Source organism: Meriones unguiculatus, chromosome 9 (assembly GCF_030254825.1).
Source record: "Meriones unguiculatus strain TT.TT164.6M chromosome 9, Bangor_MerUng_6.1, whole genome shotgun sequence".
NCBI classification, from domain to species: domain Eukaryota; kingdom Metazoa; phylum Chordata; class Mammalia; order Rodentia; family Muridae; genus Meriones; species Meriones unguiculatus.
Genome location: NC_083357.1, coordinates 72,413,411 through 72,429,020, shown reverse-complemented (window position 1 = coordinate 72,429,020; position 15,610 = coordinate 72,413,411). Strand labels below are relative to the sequence as shown.

Genomic DNA, 15,610 nt, shown 5'->3' with positions numbered 1-15,610 from the left:
CTTCTGGCTGTCCAACATCCTACCTGGAACTTTAAGGTCACACTGTATTGTAAATTTCCCCCCTTTTCTTGATAACGTTAGATGCTGTTTCCTGGAAGTGGCACAAAAAGGCTAGAAGTGGTTTTGTTCTTTTGTCTAATCTTTCCCCTAGTTTAAAATACCTCCCTGGGGCAAGTAAAAGAATGACAGTTAATATGAAAATTAGCTTTGTAAAACTGTCAAAAGATATGTCATTCTTTGTTTGCAGCCTGTAAAGTTTATGCTATAATACAAGCCTTTTAGAAAAATGATCTTCAGATAACTGCAAATGTTGAAAAGGTACAAATTTGGGTATTGGGCTACTTGTTGATCTCTTTTTATGGTTTTAATTTTCCTTAAAGGACTTATGTGAGGATGAGAGCAGGCAGGCCACCTGCTGTGTTTGCAGAATGTCTGCCTTCTACCAAAATGAAAATGAAAATTATATGGCTTTAAAAATACGCTATATGGCCAAGTATTCATATTTTAGTCTTAAGTGACTGAAGCAAACAAAGTGATTCAGGAAGTGCTGATCGTGTGTTTCACAGTGTAGATGACATCAGTCTTAAGCAGAGATTATTTTGACTGAGTAGAAAAAGATGAGGGTGGGAAGAACCGTCAGAATAAATGAGCTGTCATAAAGACAGGTGCCACTTCTATCGCGCACTCTACACACATGTACATTATAGATCATGTGCCTGCTTGAATATCCACTACATTTCCAGTATGTCAGAAACAACTCCAGATCTCTCCCTCAGAACCTACTCCCAGCAGTCTCTTCACCCAGGTCATGTCACACCCACCTCCGTGGTCCAAAAACCTTTCGCCCCACAGCCAATGTGTCAGGAAATCTTGCAGATTTTACCTCAAAATCCTTGTTTCTATAGTCCGACCTTGCCTCAAACAAGCCACAGAAGCAGCCATCCGTTTTTTTCTGAGTCATGTTTTCCACTCTTGTCTCCTCAGCACAGTAGCTAGTGCAGTAGCAGGTCCTTTAAACTCTGGTCCTGTCATTCCTTTCCTTCTGGTGTTTCTAGTATTTCCTGACTTGTTTAGAATAAAATTCAAGTCTTTGTAATGGTCCTTGGAGTCCTCCACATCAGCCTATACTCTATGAGTTTCTTTCCGTCCTGTGTCTTCTCCCCCTCCCCATTCATTCTGCACCAAGTACTCAGTCTCACAGCTAGAGTCTGTGAGAACTCTCTAGCCTTGCTCTCATCCTGGGCCCTTTGTGCTGGCTGTGGCTTTCAGCCTGCATTAGACTTTTCTCTTTTCAAATGTCTTCTCAAATACACCTTTTCATTAAGGCCCATCTTGACCACCCTACCTCATTCTCTGCTCTTATTTTCTTCATTGTATGTATCGCCCCTCCTTAACTGGAGCTTTACTGCCAACTTCTCTGTACTGCAGTTGAAGGTCTCACAAGAACATGGATTTTACTGCTTTTGGGGGGCTTTAATTTTGGTGTGTAACTGTTTAGTTCTTTCATGACACACAATAAGCAGCCAGTAAATACTTGGTAAGTGAAAGAATCAGAAAAATAGCCTTGAAAGCTGAGAGTCTCACATGCCATTTAGGAAAGTACTGTTTTTTTTGTTTTTTTTTTTTTTTTTTTTTTTTTTTTTTTTACTGGGTAGAATATGAAGAGATTTGTATCATAACTGGGCTCTTCTGGCCATAGGCTAAAGATTAGAAATAGGGAAGGTAGCGAGAGGCTCAAGAGATAGCACAGACAGAGAATCTGAAAAGCTCAGGAGCTGCTTCAGAAGGAAGGTGAGAACTGTGTATGGAGGATATTCCTAGGAAGAGTCTGGGATTAAGTGGACTCAAACTTGGATAGTTATGAGATGACAGATCTCTCTAGTTGGAGATAGTGCTTGTGGTCTGCGTGTATGTTCCACTGTGACTATATCAGATTAGCTCCATTCTGTCCTGTATGTCACACAGGAAGAGTTATACTGATGAAAGAGGAAGGGCTGGAGGGTTTTTTGTAATTTCATGGCTATCTTAATGGAAATCCTAGTTGACCCTTTACCAGAAAGACTTAAAGCAGAAAGTACTTAGCATTGCAAGGGCAGTACCAGTGAATATTAAGTAGGAAGATGTATCTCTTTACTTTGCTTATAATTACTTAGTGTTGGGTGTATGCTTTGATCTTAAATTAGAGGGTGCTGTTCCTGCTCCAGAGAGTTTACAGTCCTTGAACCCGAAAAGACACACACACACACACACCTACTTCATTAAGAATGTTTATTGACCTTGTGGCAGTGAGAGTTGAAGTGTGCTGGTGCCATTGAATGCAAAGTGGAAAGGCAGATTTCCAGACGTGGGTGGCATTAAAGCAGAGTGTTAGAGAGCTGAATTGGGATGAGGGCTATCAAATACTGAAGTATTACACATATGATCAGATTTCTTCAGACACTCTTAAGAGCGCTGTCTCTTTAGTGACATTGACATGTTTGATAATCTGGCTCTTGTCTCCCTTTCTGGCTTCATTGTTGACTACTCCTTTTTATATAGACATGGTTAGATTGTACCTGAAGGTGATATTTCAGGTATGCCTGGGGCTTTCCCTTCACATGTCTTTGTTACGTACATGCAGCATGCTCCACCTGCAATGTCTTTCTGCACCTTCAGCAAAGTCTCTTGACAGTTCTCATCTCCACCTAACTTAGGATCTGCCATTCTTTTTGATATTGCCACATGCTGATTCTTTGATGGTGTGTGTGTCATACCTTGTTTTCTGTTGTTCTCAGGACAGTTATCTTGCCTAACGTCTGATCATCATGACGGGGGGACAGCATTATCCTTCCTTTTTTTTTTTTCTCCCTATTTTCTTTTCTATTTCTGTGTTCTTGGTTTGTTAAATGATGTATTATGACTAACAAATACCAAAGATCTGTGTAGGAGTAAAGTGGACTACAGTGAAAAAGAATTATCAAAACTACGTACAGAAACATGGAAATCATTGACACCCACCTTCTGTATTTCTTTTAATTAGTTAATTTAAAGACAGGCTTTACAAATAAAGACAGTGTTAGAGTACTTACTTAGCGTGTGAGACCTTGTGTTCAGTTGCAAGCATTATAGTGTGCACACATATAGTAAAAAGTGACTAGTTTTCCATTTGAAGAAACAAACACACACACCACCACCACTCAGATGCTGGTGGAATTTTTTTATTTTTTGAGGCAGGACCTTACCGTGTATCTCAGACCATCTCGGCTCTTCCGCCTCTACCACCAGTGGGATTACAGCATGTGCCACCCCGATGGGTAGCTGACTAGGCCTTTTTCTCAGAAACCTTTCTTTCCTTGATGTAAGTCAGTAATTTTAGATTTAATCAGTGAGTTTTTACTGTATTATATTTTAGTGAATGGCAGTTGAACTACAGGCTCTTAGTAACATAAATGGCAATCTTACAAAGTATAATGTTATAAATAATGTATTTATAAACAATGTTCCTTAAGAATAATCAGTTATATTTTAGCAGAATTTGATTTTAGTAATCAATTCTTATTATAGCTCTCTGTTATTGAATTTTGGATGATAAATTGTTCAGTTATGAAAATTATATTCATTAAATATAAGTTAGTAAGATCCTGTCGTTTATTCAGATAAAGATCGAAGTTGAACATGAATTTAATGTTGAAAGTAAACCTCAGAAGTATTGAAAACTTCTAACAAATGAAATTCAGGCCAAGAGAGAAACAATTCTTCTGTCTTTCTTTCATCTGACTCCACCATATAGTAGACTTGTGCGTGAATTCGATGGCACTAGACAGTATAGAAAATAAACAGCAGCACCTGTTAGTAACTTGGTTGCTGCTTTTAAAACCTTAGACTCAGCTTGTCACATGGCAAGGAAAGGTCACCCAGTGCTTTCAGTGCTTTCTATGTGATGTTACTTTTGGTTGATCTCGGTTTCATTAGGAAGAGACTTATTTTGAGTTGGTAAATATATTTATTTAGCATCAGTATATAATGATGCATTACTTCCTGTTAATTTTGCTTCCTAGAGTATAACTTTTATTTCTACCTGCTGAACTCCTCCGTCATCTGTGTTACAGTTAAGAATATGGTCAGCGTAGTCGTAGTCTGTGTTTCACTTTGGCAGTAGCAGAGGGACACCTGTGCCCTAATGTGTCTTCTTATAGGAAAGTCATTGCAGCTTTGGGCCTTTTACATGCTTATGCCACCAACTCATCTAAAAGTACTTGCCCCAAAAGTTTTTGCTTCAGGAGCTGACCAGATGTCTCAGTGGGTCTTTGCCATAGACCCTGACTTTGGTTCCCAATGACCATATGATCAAAGAAGAGAACAGATTCAGATTTTTTTTTTTTTTCAGTTTTGCTTTGGTTTGGTTTTTAGTTTTTGGTTTTTTAACCTTGGCTGTCCTGGACTCGCTTTGTAGACCAGGTTGGCCTCAAAACTCACAGAGATCCTCCTGCCTCTGCTTTCCTGAGTTCTGGGGCTGTAACCACCATGTGCCACCATCCCAGGCACAAAAGTTTGTTGTTAGTTCTGTGGATGTTTGTAGGTTTTCTTCAGAAAAACTTTAAAAAGCCCTTTCTCTGAAAGAACCTGTGAAGGATGGAGAGGGAAAAAAAAAATCTGAGCCTCTTTTTGTGTTAAGACCCTAAATGGGAAACTAGCTTGCTTTTTACAGTCACTCCTAGGAGAGGCTCTCATGCCGTACCTGCCCACATTCCTGTTACTGCATATGTGGTTAAAGAGATCTTTGACTGTCTTGCTGCAAATAGCTCCAGTTCCAAAGGGTCTCAGGCCCTCTCTTGGACTACATAGGTGCCCACCTGTATAAACTCCCAGGCATACACATAAATAATATACATGTTAACATTTTTATATATTTATGTAATATACTTTTGGATTTTGTTTATTAGAATTTTGCTGTACACACTCAAACAGCACACGTTGGGAGGTCAGAGAACAGTCTGTAGAAGTCAGTTCTCTCCTTACACTGTGGTCTCAGGTTGTCAGGCTTCTTAGTAGGCACTTTACCTACTGAATCATATTCTTGATTCTCAAAGCAAGATATCTTGGCTGTTGAGTTTGTTCAAAGGCTAAGAGAACTTGCTGCCTGCAGAGGACCCAGGTTCAGTTCTAGGCACCCACATCGGGTGGCTGAAAACCGCATGAACTCCAGTTCTAGAGGATGTGATATCCTCTTTGGCCTACATCAGTGCCTACATGTACTACACAGGCATACACAAAAATAAAATAAACCTTAAAATATTCATATACTTTTGATTTGATTGTTCATTTGGATTTCTTGAAGATGGGTTTCATGTAGCCCAGTCTTTCCTTGAACTCTCACCCTCCTGTTTCTGTCTTCTAAATGCTAACAGTATAGGCCTGTACCGCACGTCTAGGTTTATGTGGGCCTGGAGATTGAACCTAGGTCTTTATAATGCTAGACGAGAACTTTACCCACTGAACTACTTCCAGGGTCCCCTTTGTTTTTGAAACAGTCTTGTTCTGCAGCCCAAAATAACCTCAAAAAAGTGCATTGGCTGGTATAACAAACAGCGTTATAGTAGACTTCTGCCTTGCCTCCATGTGGAGGGTCAGCAGATCATCACTTGCCAGCTCCACTTCTAGTCTTATCTGGAAAGTCTTTTTCTCAGATTGAGAGCTTCCTTGCATCTGTCCTCAGGCTATCTTTTCTTCTAGTAGTAAGATTGCTGCCATGGTTCCTGTCTCTATGTTCATATGAGGCACCTGGAGTTGAAATGGCATTTTCATTATATACGTACACACACACAACATATGCGTGTGTGATCTCATGTGTGGCTATTGAGGCCTAAAGTTGGCGTCCGGTGCATCCTGTAATCATTCTTCACTTTATTTATTGAGGTAGAGGGTTTCTCATTGAGTCCACAGCTCACCAGTTCACTTGGCTAGCCAGCCAGCCTACTCTGGGAATTTCCTATCTCTTCCTCCTGAGTGCTGTTGGAATTAAAGCCAGTCACCACACCTTGGCTGGCGTTTACTGGGCTCTAGGGATCCAAACTCTGGTCATCATGTAAGCTCAGTCCTGCTAAACGTGGGTAGCTGCTATTGCTGCTCTAGGAAAAGAATGGAATGGATGCCAAAGAGGTGGTCTGGTCAGAATTACCAAGGTAAACCTGTTCTACCGGAAAGCATGTTAGAGATCGGGAGCACTCACTCCACTGAGATAGTCATACTCTTGAGTACTAAGGAAGGACCATTTTATTCTAAATATGATCAAGACTTCCTTTAGAAAATAACTCCGGTGCTGGAGAAATGATTCAGTGTTAAGAACACTGGCTCCTCTTTCGAAAGTGCCAGGTTTGATTCCCAGCACCCACACGGTGGCTCATAGCCATCTCTAACTCCAGTCCCATGGGATCCAACACCCTCTTCTGGTCTCTGTGGGCACCCGGTATGCACATGAAGCACATACATACATGCAGACAAAGCACCATAAAATAAAAATAAATAGAAAAGAATTCTAGACTTTTTGCTGATAATTTGGGAAAGTAATTAAGAGGTCAAGCTCTGGAGTCAGAAATGCATGCTCAGAGACCAGCTCCCCACCTACTGATCTCGTCAGCACACATGGCCTGTTTCCAGGTTTTTTCACCTATAAAATGGGACAATGGCATTTTTCTACAATTAATTGCAAATGTTCATTGATAATCTTATGTCCTTTAACCGTGCAAGAATGGCTGTCCTGGCTCTGAAAGTATCCCCAATCCTGTCAGTTTGTCTTATGATAGAGGATACAGAGGGATATGTTTTTTAAATACTATCTTTTAAATTTGTTTTATGTGTGGGGGTGTTTCTCAGGCATAATGTCTGTTCACTACATGTGTGCTTGGTTCCCATAGAGACCAGAAGAGGGCATCAGATCCCCTAAAACTGGAGTTGTGAGCCACCATTGTGGCTACTAAGTATCAAACCTTGGTCTTTTGGAAAAGCAGCCAGTGCTCTTAACCGCTGAGCTATCTCTCCAGCCCCAGCTTTCTAAATATTAACTACACCAATGTAATTAAGTTGAAATTAGTACATAAAAAGAATAAGTGCTAAGAGAAGAAATCTGAGGATTCGGGAATGGAGTTCCAGGATCGCAATCCTCTTTCCAAAAGAGAAATTCAAAGGGACAGAACTGTGTGGAGATGAGTCGGGGAGCTGAATTAACTCTCACTATTCTCTTCTCACCCTCCTCTCTCTACTCAGGATCTCCTTGCTGCTGTTACTGCTAGCTGCATATGGGTGGATAGCAGACAACTATGGGTTTTCCTGCAGTTCTGCTGGTTGAGGCTTAGAACCTCTCTGGGAAGTCGAAAGCAGCTTTAAGATTTTCCTGAGTCATGTTTGGAAATGATCTTAGCATTCTCAAAGCAGTGATAAAGTGCCCAAATATGTAAAATTTTTAAATGTGGAGCTGTAAATCTCTATGATTAATTTTTTAAGACTGGGAACTTGTGTTCTTCTAAAGCACCAACGGGAAATAAAAATAGCTAAGTCTTTTCTTACGGAAAGCTGCTTCTCTTCCTGCATGTTTTCTTCCTCAAACTGCTGCTTTTTTGTTGTCTTATTTGCAAGTCAGCTGCTCAGCCTTTTTATTGTAATTTTTTGGGATTATAATATAATTACATCATTTACCTCCCCCCCCCTTAAAACACTAAACAGCCAGGTGTGGTGACACACGTTTAATCCAAGTATGGGTGGCAGAGGCAGGCAGATCTCTGTGTGGTCCAGGACAGCCAGTGCTATGTAGAGATCCTATCTCACCCACTCCACCCCCGAAAAGGGCTAAAACACATCCTCTCAGGGCATGCTATTCAGGGCAAGGAAGACACCTCAGCAGGCCTTGGGGTCGGCGACTGTCTCTTCACACCTCAGAGAGCAGATTATGGCAGTGCCCACCAATACATTGCTGCGCACTACCCTATGAGGTCTGCCTCTGTTGTGAGGTGATGATTTCCAAGTTGAGTGTAGACACCATTGGGGAAGATATTGAAAAATGAAATCACTGACTGAGGTTTTACTTAAGTCATTTTCTCTTTTGGGTCATCCAGTGTCCTTCAGCATATGAGGACTCTTTCACCCTGACCATCTCCGATTTTTCAAACTCCCATGCTCAGCTTGTTCTTCTTGTATGATTTCTCTCTCTGGAACTCAGATGTGTGTGGGATTTGGTTTGGTGTTTTGTTGTTGTTGCTAATGCGAATGTCTCTTTGAAAGAAAAATTGTGTGTGTGTGTGATACTTACATGATCACACACACACAATATTTTTTTATGGCCAGGAAACAGAAAGTACCTCTGTGTTCTGACCCCTCCTGCTACACTGGGTCAAGGCCAGTCACCCTCTGCCCCCAAGTGCATTGTGTGCTTTCCTGACCTGTTCTCCAGAGTCCCATTCCTTCACATGCAGCACAGACTCCAGGAACCTTGACAGCTGCCCCTTGCAGAACAAACACTACCTTACCAGTTCTTGCTGCTTGTCCCCTACGAAGCTGCTAACCAGATTTTGCCTTTCATTTTACTTTGGTTACTATTGTCTCTCTCTTAGATTACGAGCTCCGTCAGTTGAGGAACTGTATCTTATCCGTCCAGTGAATACTAGCAAAGGTTAATATTTGAAAATGAAAGGTCTATAGTTCTACGTTGACTGACAAATACACAAAATGGTATGTTTTTATCTGCCTTTACAGGTGAAAGTGTTAAGTCTTGAGCAGCAGTATTGGCATGTGATGATGATTTCCCAGAGACTCACAGCTTTGCAGAATGAAAATACCGAAGTATTGTTCACTCACAGCTGAAAGTCATCAGGGCTAACCTGAGGCAAAACTGGAGAGAATGATGGTCTTTATTATCTGGCCATCTCCTTTCTTACCTTCCTTCTTAGCAATGTCTATATTTAGACATTGACTTTTTTTGTTTATCTCATTCTGATCTTTTTATTCTATCAATTCTGAATACATCCAGTCAAGCTGAGTACTTGATTTTAAACCTGATACTGAGTATGAAATCCCTGCTTAAGGTATTTGAGTGGGCAGTTTTAATGCAGACAGAAGAGAAGTCACTGGAGTTACGCCATTTATAGATTGGCCTCAGACAAAACCAAATTGCTTTTAGTTTGCTGGAAGATTTGTCACCAGGACAACCATCTCTGCTTCTGGGCCCATGAGCAGTTCTGGCCCTGATGTATTTGTTGGAAATCTGTTTCTGAAAACTTCAATCTGCTGTAGATGGTGGCCCCGTAGGTGCCGCATTCTCTAAGGTGCAACCAAGAACGTTTCTGACTGGTCCATCTGGAGTCATTACAAATCAGAGTAAGGAAGAAGCTGATCTCTTAAATGTTTTTATTTTTATGTTAGAAAATGGTGGTAATTTACAGGTGTAGTTAAAGAAGACCTTACTGCCGCGAGCCAGGAAATGATCACAGTAATTAATGTTGTCTGGGATGTGACTGTGACTTCTGTGCCCTGTCCACTGCAAAATGGGCAAAATTGGGAGGGAGCTGTACTCCCTGTGCTACAGACCTAACTATGTGTCCTGCTTTCTTTATGAATTATACAGTCTAGTGTGCTGCTTCTGGTCCCTGTAGGCACAAGGATTCCTCGAAGCCTTTAAGACTAAAAAGATTTCATATGCTCCTTTGTTGCTGAGTGAGGCTTCTATTCAGTATGTTGAATCAGCTGGCTACTCAGTGCCTGGGCCCACCACATGCTGTCAGTCACATCTTTAACTTACTAATGGATTGGCCTTAATTTATACTTTGAGACGATCAGAACTCAGTCTTTGCACTTTATCCCCACAGTTCAAGCTGTGACTCTTAAACATCATTGTCTGCATCTTACTCTAATGGAGTTGTCATTGTAAAGAAAACTTTAAGGTAACCATTCAGTTGTAAGTAGAGAAAAAGATTGTTTTTTGAAAATGACTGATTAGTGAAACGGCTTCCAGGCAGAAGGTCAGCCTGTATGGCAGATCACTCTTAAATGGCTTTGTGTCACCTGAATTACTTCTTTTCATTTACTCCTCTCTTAGAAAACCTTATTTCCACTTTCAGAAGTGAGAAAATTGAATTGCAAAAAAGTTAAATGGTTTTCTTAGCCTCACAATTTGTAAATGGCAAAACTGGAATTTGAACCAATATCAAATGGAACCTAGGACACTGTTGGCAGGTCACCGCTTTCAGGTGTAGTGGTTTTAAAATATTGTCTAGAATCTTAGGAAAAAAGAGGGAAGCTTGCATACTCTTTCCTCTCTCTTAGCTCTTGTTCTAAAGTCTCCAGAAGTTAAACCAATATTATTAGTACCATGACTCTGTTGAATTACCAGGTAACAAGTAAATATACTAATATAACATACATAATTATTTCCATTTGGAATTTTTACCTAGTTTCTAATGAAGTTTGATATCATAATTGAATTTAGAGCTACATATATTGGTGGAAGAAAAGTAGAACAGCAAATCATTTTATCTATGCAGTTATTCTACTTTTGTAAGTATGTGTAAAATCTAGAATGCTTTAGTAATATTGATGAAATAGTAGTTGTGTCATTCTGAAGATTTCATTGATGCATTTCTAGTAAAGATAGTCATTAGAAATGTGTCTGGCAGCTACTAGAAAGAAAGTATTTGCTGAATAAAAGAAGGAATAAAGGTTTGGGGCTTGGGCTTAGCTCACAGTCCTCCAGTCTTCCCAGGACTTTGGTCACCATGAGTCATTCCTTTTTAAACTATTGCAAGTCTCATTGATGTATATACTTCTATTACTCCCCCATGCTTCGGAGCGCCCAAACATCAGTTATTACTCATTGGTCAACAGGTATTTGCTAAGTATCTAAGCATCCTAAGCTATGAAACATTAAAAAAAAACAAAAACGGAGATACCACTTTTGGAAAATAGATTAAACTGATGGGATGCCCTGTTTTATGCTGTGTAGAGGTTGGCATAGGCAGTAAATGGCAGAGTTCATAAATGCACTGACACAGTAAAGTCAGCGAGGGAGACTAGATATTGAATAGCCGTGGGTGGTAGCCCAGGCAGGGACAGCATAGTGCAGCAGATAAAGCCGTAGGAGCGCTACTTACCAGCCATCCTGAGTCAGCCTGCGAGTAAAGCTGGCTGTAGAGTCTAACAGTGCCGGGCTAAGTGAGGCTACACTCCGCCTAATAGTAGTTGTCCTTCACTGTGGAGGAACCTCCAGGTCTCCTCTAGGGCTTGTCTTTGACTCACTCTCTTCTCTTCATTTGGCTTTTTAGGGTCTCTGCATGTCCCAGCCTGGCCGTAAGCTTGACATCCTCCTGCCTTGGTCATGTCAGTTCTCAGATTATAGATGTGTACCAGTGTACCACCATGTCTAGCTTGGTCTTTGATTTGGTAACCGAGTTAATAGGCTTTCTTCTTTATTAAATCCTAACAGTTTTTGCTTTGGCATCTCTTCACCTCCTCCCAAAAATTAATTTTTCAATCTCAATAAAAAATTATTTTTATAGTAACATTTGGCATAGCATATTATATATACACATGCTATCAGTTTGTAGTTGTGATCTTAAATGTTCTACAAAGGCTCAGATTTTTAAGGTTTTATTTCCCCAGAGTGGTATATTGTGAGGTAGTAGAAACTTAAGAAGTGCAGCCTAGTAAATGGTAGGTCTTTTGCCAAGGAACATGTAGCCTTAAAGGAGATAGTGAGGTGCCAGCTGCTCTTCCTCCCATGAAGTGAGTGTTTCTGCCCTTTACTCACTACTTAGATGATGTATAAGCTGATCTTGACTGAAACCTCTAGAATTATGACTCAGACCTTTTCTCTTTGTAAGTTGAATTTGTCACGTATTTCTTATACTAATGGAAAACTAGCACAGTTTGACAGGAGAGTAAAGATGTCTGTACCTGTTGAAACTAAAGTTAATACTATACAGAGCAGAATTCCCCTTTAGAGTCAATAATATGGAGCGGAATTTCCCTATTAGTATCAGTATTATACACCATAAAACCAGTGGCTTCACAGCCCCGCTTTACAAGTTTATGGAACAACCCCTTAGGTAAACTTGGAGCATCTATGCTGTATAAAGAGTTGGAGATGAAAAGATGAGTAAGGTGCTCATCTCTGAGTTGTTCCCTGTAGATAATTGGTTTTGACATTCAGTGTTCTGTATAAAAAAATGCATCTATATATTCCATCTACTTCATGAACTACAGCTAAACCATTAGCCTTTAAGATTTCAGTTCATAGTACAGGACGGTACAGGTATAAAGAAAACTTAATACACACATGTGCATACACACACCCCCCCACGGGCGGCTAGCATGAGCAAGAAAGACGTTAATTTTCGAGTCTGTTGTTTTCCAGTACTGTCTGCTACACACATCAGTTTTGGAGGAGGTGGTGTGGATGGACAAATGCTATTGTTCACAGAATTTTCAGTTCTTATTATATAATTATGTTGAGTGCCATATGGCGTTTTCCTGTAGCACATTAATTACTTGTGGCTCTTCTGTTTCTGTTATTAGTGCACTTTGGCATAGCTGCTTTTTAAGTATAAAACTTTAGATGTTTGTTTTTTCATAAAATGTTATCCTTTGGGGTGAGATTCATGGACTCCAGCCTGTGTGCACTCTAAATGGTGAATACATGGTACTACAATATACTATTCAGATATACATAAAATCACTGCTGGTAATACGGTTAAAGAAACCATTGACTTTTTATGAATATTTTATTTTGAAAACTTTTTTGTTTTTTCTCTATTACTGTTTTTCCTTTCTGAATTTTATAGGAATAAGTTGTTTATATTAGTTGATTTATGTTTTTTATTTTAACTTTGGAAGATTTGTCCGTTGTTGTGATACACAAGTAAGCTCAAAGAGCTGGCAGGAAAAACACCAATAAGGAAAATTATGATTCTTTTGTGGTTATTTGAAAAAGGCTTTCACATTGTAGACCTAGTTGGTCTGAAACTATATAGCCCATGCTGCCCTCAGATTTATGGCAGTTCTTTAATAGCCGTTAGCTATTGAAGTCTCCCAACAAGGTTACCTATATAATTCTTAAGTTATTTAATGAAAATAACCGTAATGGGTCTTTCTAAACAGTTACATATTACACTGTGCCCGCACCTTGTATTCAGACCTCATTGAGAACCAAGGTTAGTGTACATCTTTCACGTGAGCACCTCTGTTTGAGCTGTGCTCTGGGTGCTTTCAAGTGCTGTCAAGAACAAGATATGGACTTCCCTGAGTGTTGTGGCTTGCAGGTTCTTTTCCTGGTCTCTGCCATTTTGCCACGCTGATGGTGTCTGTCATGGCCCTCTGCTTTTTCTGGTTGACCTTTTTTAATGCCTGTGAGCTAGGAATCTAGTGTATATTAAAGAGGACTGCATAGGCTCTGAGTTGAGTGCTCAGAGCTGTCGTACTTGACATTGTGACATTTGTTTTAGTTGCTGAGATGGTTTCTGAAACTCTTTTTGGTTCTGATGAAGACACATGTCGCTCATAATATCTAATAAGTAACAAATAGAAAGTAGGTTCTCTCGGCTTAAGACCCTCCATTTGGGTAACTTGGTCTTTGTGAGAATGATATACTTGTGTCATCTTTCTGAAACTCGGCTGTGTAATAAAGTTTTGCTAATTAAATTTCCTGACAGCTTTCCAAGTGCTTGGCTGAGAAACTGAACCATGCAAGCGAACGAGCTCTTAATATTAAGCTGCTGATTTCCAAAGTCGATTTCTCTGCTGATCATTAAAATTTCTCTCAAGGCCAAAGTGGGCAGCTTCAAAGTCTGTTTTTGTTTTGTTTTGCCTTGGATGCTGGCTCTCAAACCCTGTGCCGCCTTTATGATCTATACACATGTTCCACGGTTGTGTCACTGCCTTCACCATATCGGGGTATTTTATAGTCAGTCCAGGACACATTTCTTAACCCTCTGCCTGCATTGTGAGCCATCTTCTCTCATGGGATTGTCAGAGATTGTAGCTACAAAGCATAAGAAAGATAAAGTTTCTCTTTTAAAGGCTTGCATAGCCCATGCTTTTTTAAGCTTTTGTGTGAGTATGCAAATCAGCTCAAGTCTTCAGAAAAATGTAGATTCTAGGACCTTGCAGCAGAGGTTTGACTTAAGAGGTCGGAGTTGGAAGCAGACACAGTAGTTCACGGACAACCTGAACAGTTTGATATCGGTGGTCCCCTAGAGTGTAATTTAAGAATTACTGACAGACAATGTCTGTCTAGAGTCAATGTCTAGAGTGTAAAGAACTCTTAATAAGGTCTGCTTTAAGGAATATGCAGACAGGAATAAAACATTATTCTATTATTCTGTGTATCCCAATTCTATTTCATTTGTAAGCTAAACTATAGTCATATGCTAATGGGTTTTTTTTTTTTCTTTTCTTTTCAGCAGGGACCATATCTGCAGTGGTCATCCCTTAAAATTACAATTTCATTAAATTGTTGCACTCTTAGCTGGTGTAGTACACTATGTTCACACAATGATAAAATGTGCTGATAATATATTTCTCCGAAGCATCTGTCCCGTCATTAAAGCATTGCAGGCCATAGCTTAAGGCTCTATGGGATTAAAGTTGATACAGGATCCAGGCTGTCCTTGAACTCATTATCCTCCTGTCCACGCCTCCTAAGTGTTGGCGTGCAGGTGTGCACCATCTTGCCCAGCCCAGAAGTTTTTAATTATCTCACCAACAGTAAATCTTTGCCCTAAGAATGGCATTGAAGCATGCCATTGCCTGTTACATTCTTTCTCCCAAAGACAGCAGTTAGTAGAATGTTAGAACAAACACAGAACATCAGGACTTTCAAAGTGTAGTGTCAGAGTATGTAACTTGAAAGATATGCTGCCAGAATTTATATTAGTAGTTTCTTCCACAGAAAGGGTTCTGAGTAGCTAGCAAAGACTTGGTTGTAATTATGGATCTGTCTGTAACTGTAAGAATTCTGTTCCAAGTGGTTGGGTTACCCGGCCAAAAGGATATGTCGCACAGATGCAGCTGTGATCTCTGCAGCACGCCTCCCTTATACAGCATGCCCCACGGATAGAGCTTTCCCCCCTTACAGATGCTGGGCTCGGCTGGGCTTGAATAATGCTTTACTGCAGAAGTTGAAGCCAGTGTCTTAAGTCTCATTCTTGTACGTAGTAGGTCCTATTTCGTAGCAATCTTTGCTTCTCCATCATTCTAGTCTTCTATCAGAAACATAAGTATTTTTTCTTACAGCTTAATACATGTTAATGTTATCTAGTATGTATTTATGTCTAGGATATTATGGTTCCCATTTTGTTTTCTCCATTTTTAATTACTTATTTGGTCTTCCATGTCTATTTAAAGACAATTTTTACCAAGTTGATAAAACTCCAGTAAAATCCTTCATGTTTTCAAGCCAAAATATTGTTTGAGAGGTATTCACTGTTGACTGTTACATCTTACCGTATAGATACGTAGCTTCCTGATGCAAGCCTTCCTTTGTGTCTTCCTGTAATGTGAATTCCTTTGTAGAAAGTTGGGCGTTTTTACTAAGAAATTGCCTATTGTAAATGCTTTTTTAAAAATAAATATGGCATGGTTGGATTATAGA

General features: G+C 39.9%; 1 protein-coding gene across 1 annotated transcript in view; it reads left to right on the top strand.

Annotated features, from left to right (window-relative positions):
• Gtf2f2 (general transcription factor IIF subunit 2) overlaps positions 1-15,610 on the top strand; it is a 120,044-nt gene that overhangs the window by 66,945 nt on the left and 37,489 nt on the right. The window lies entirely within an intron of this gene.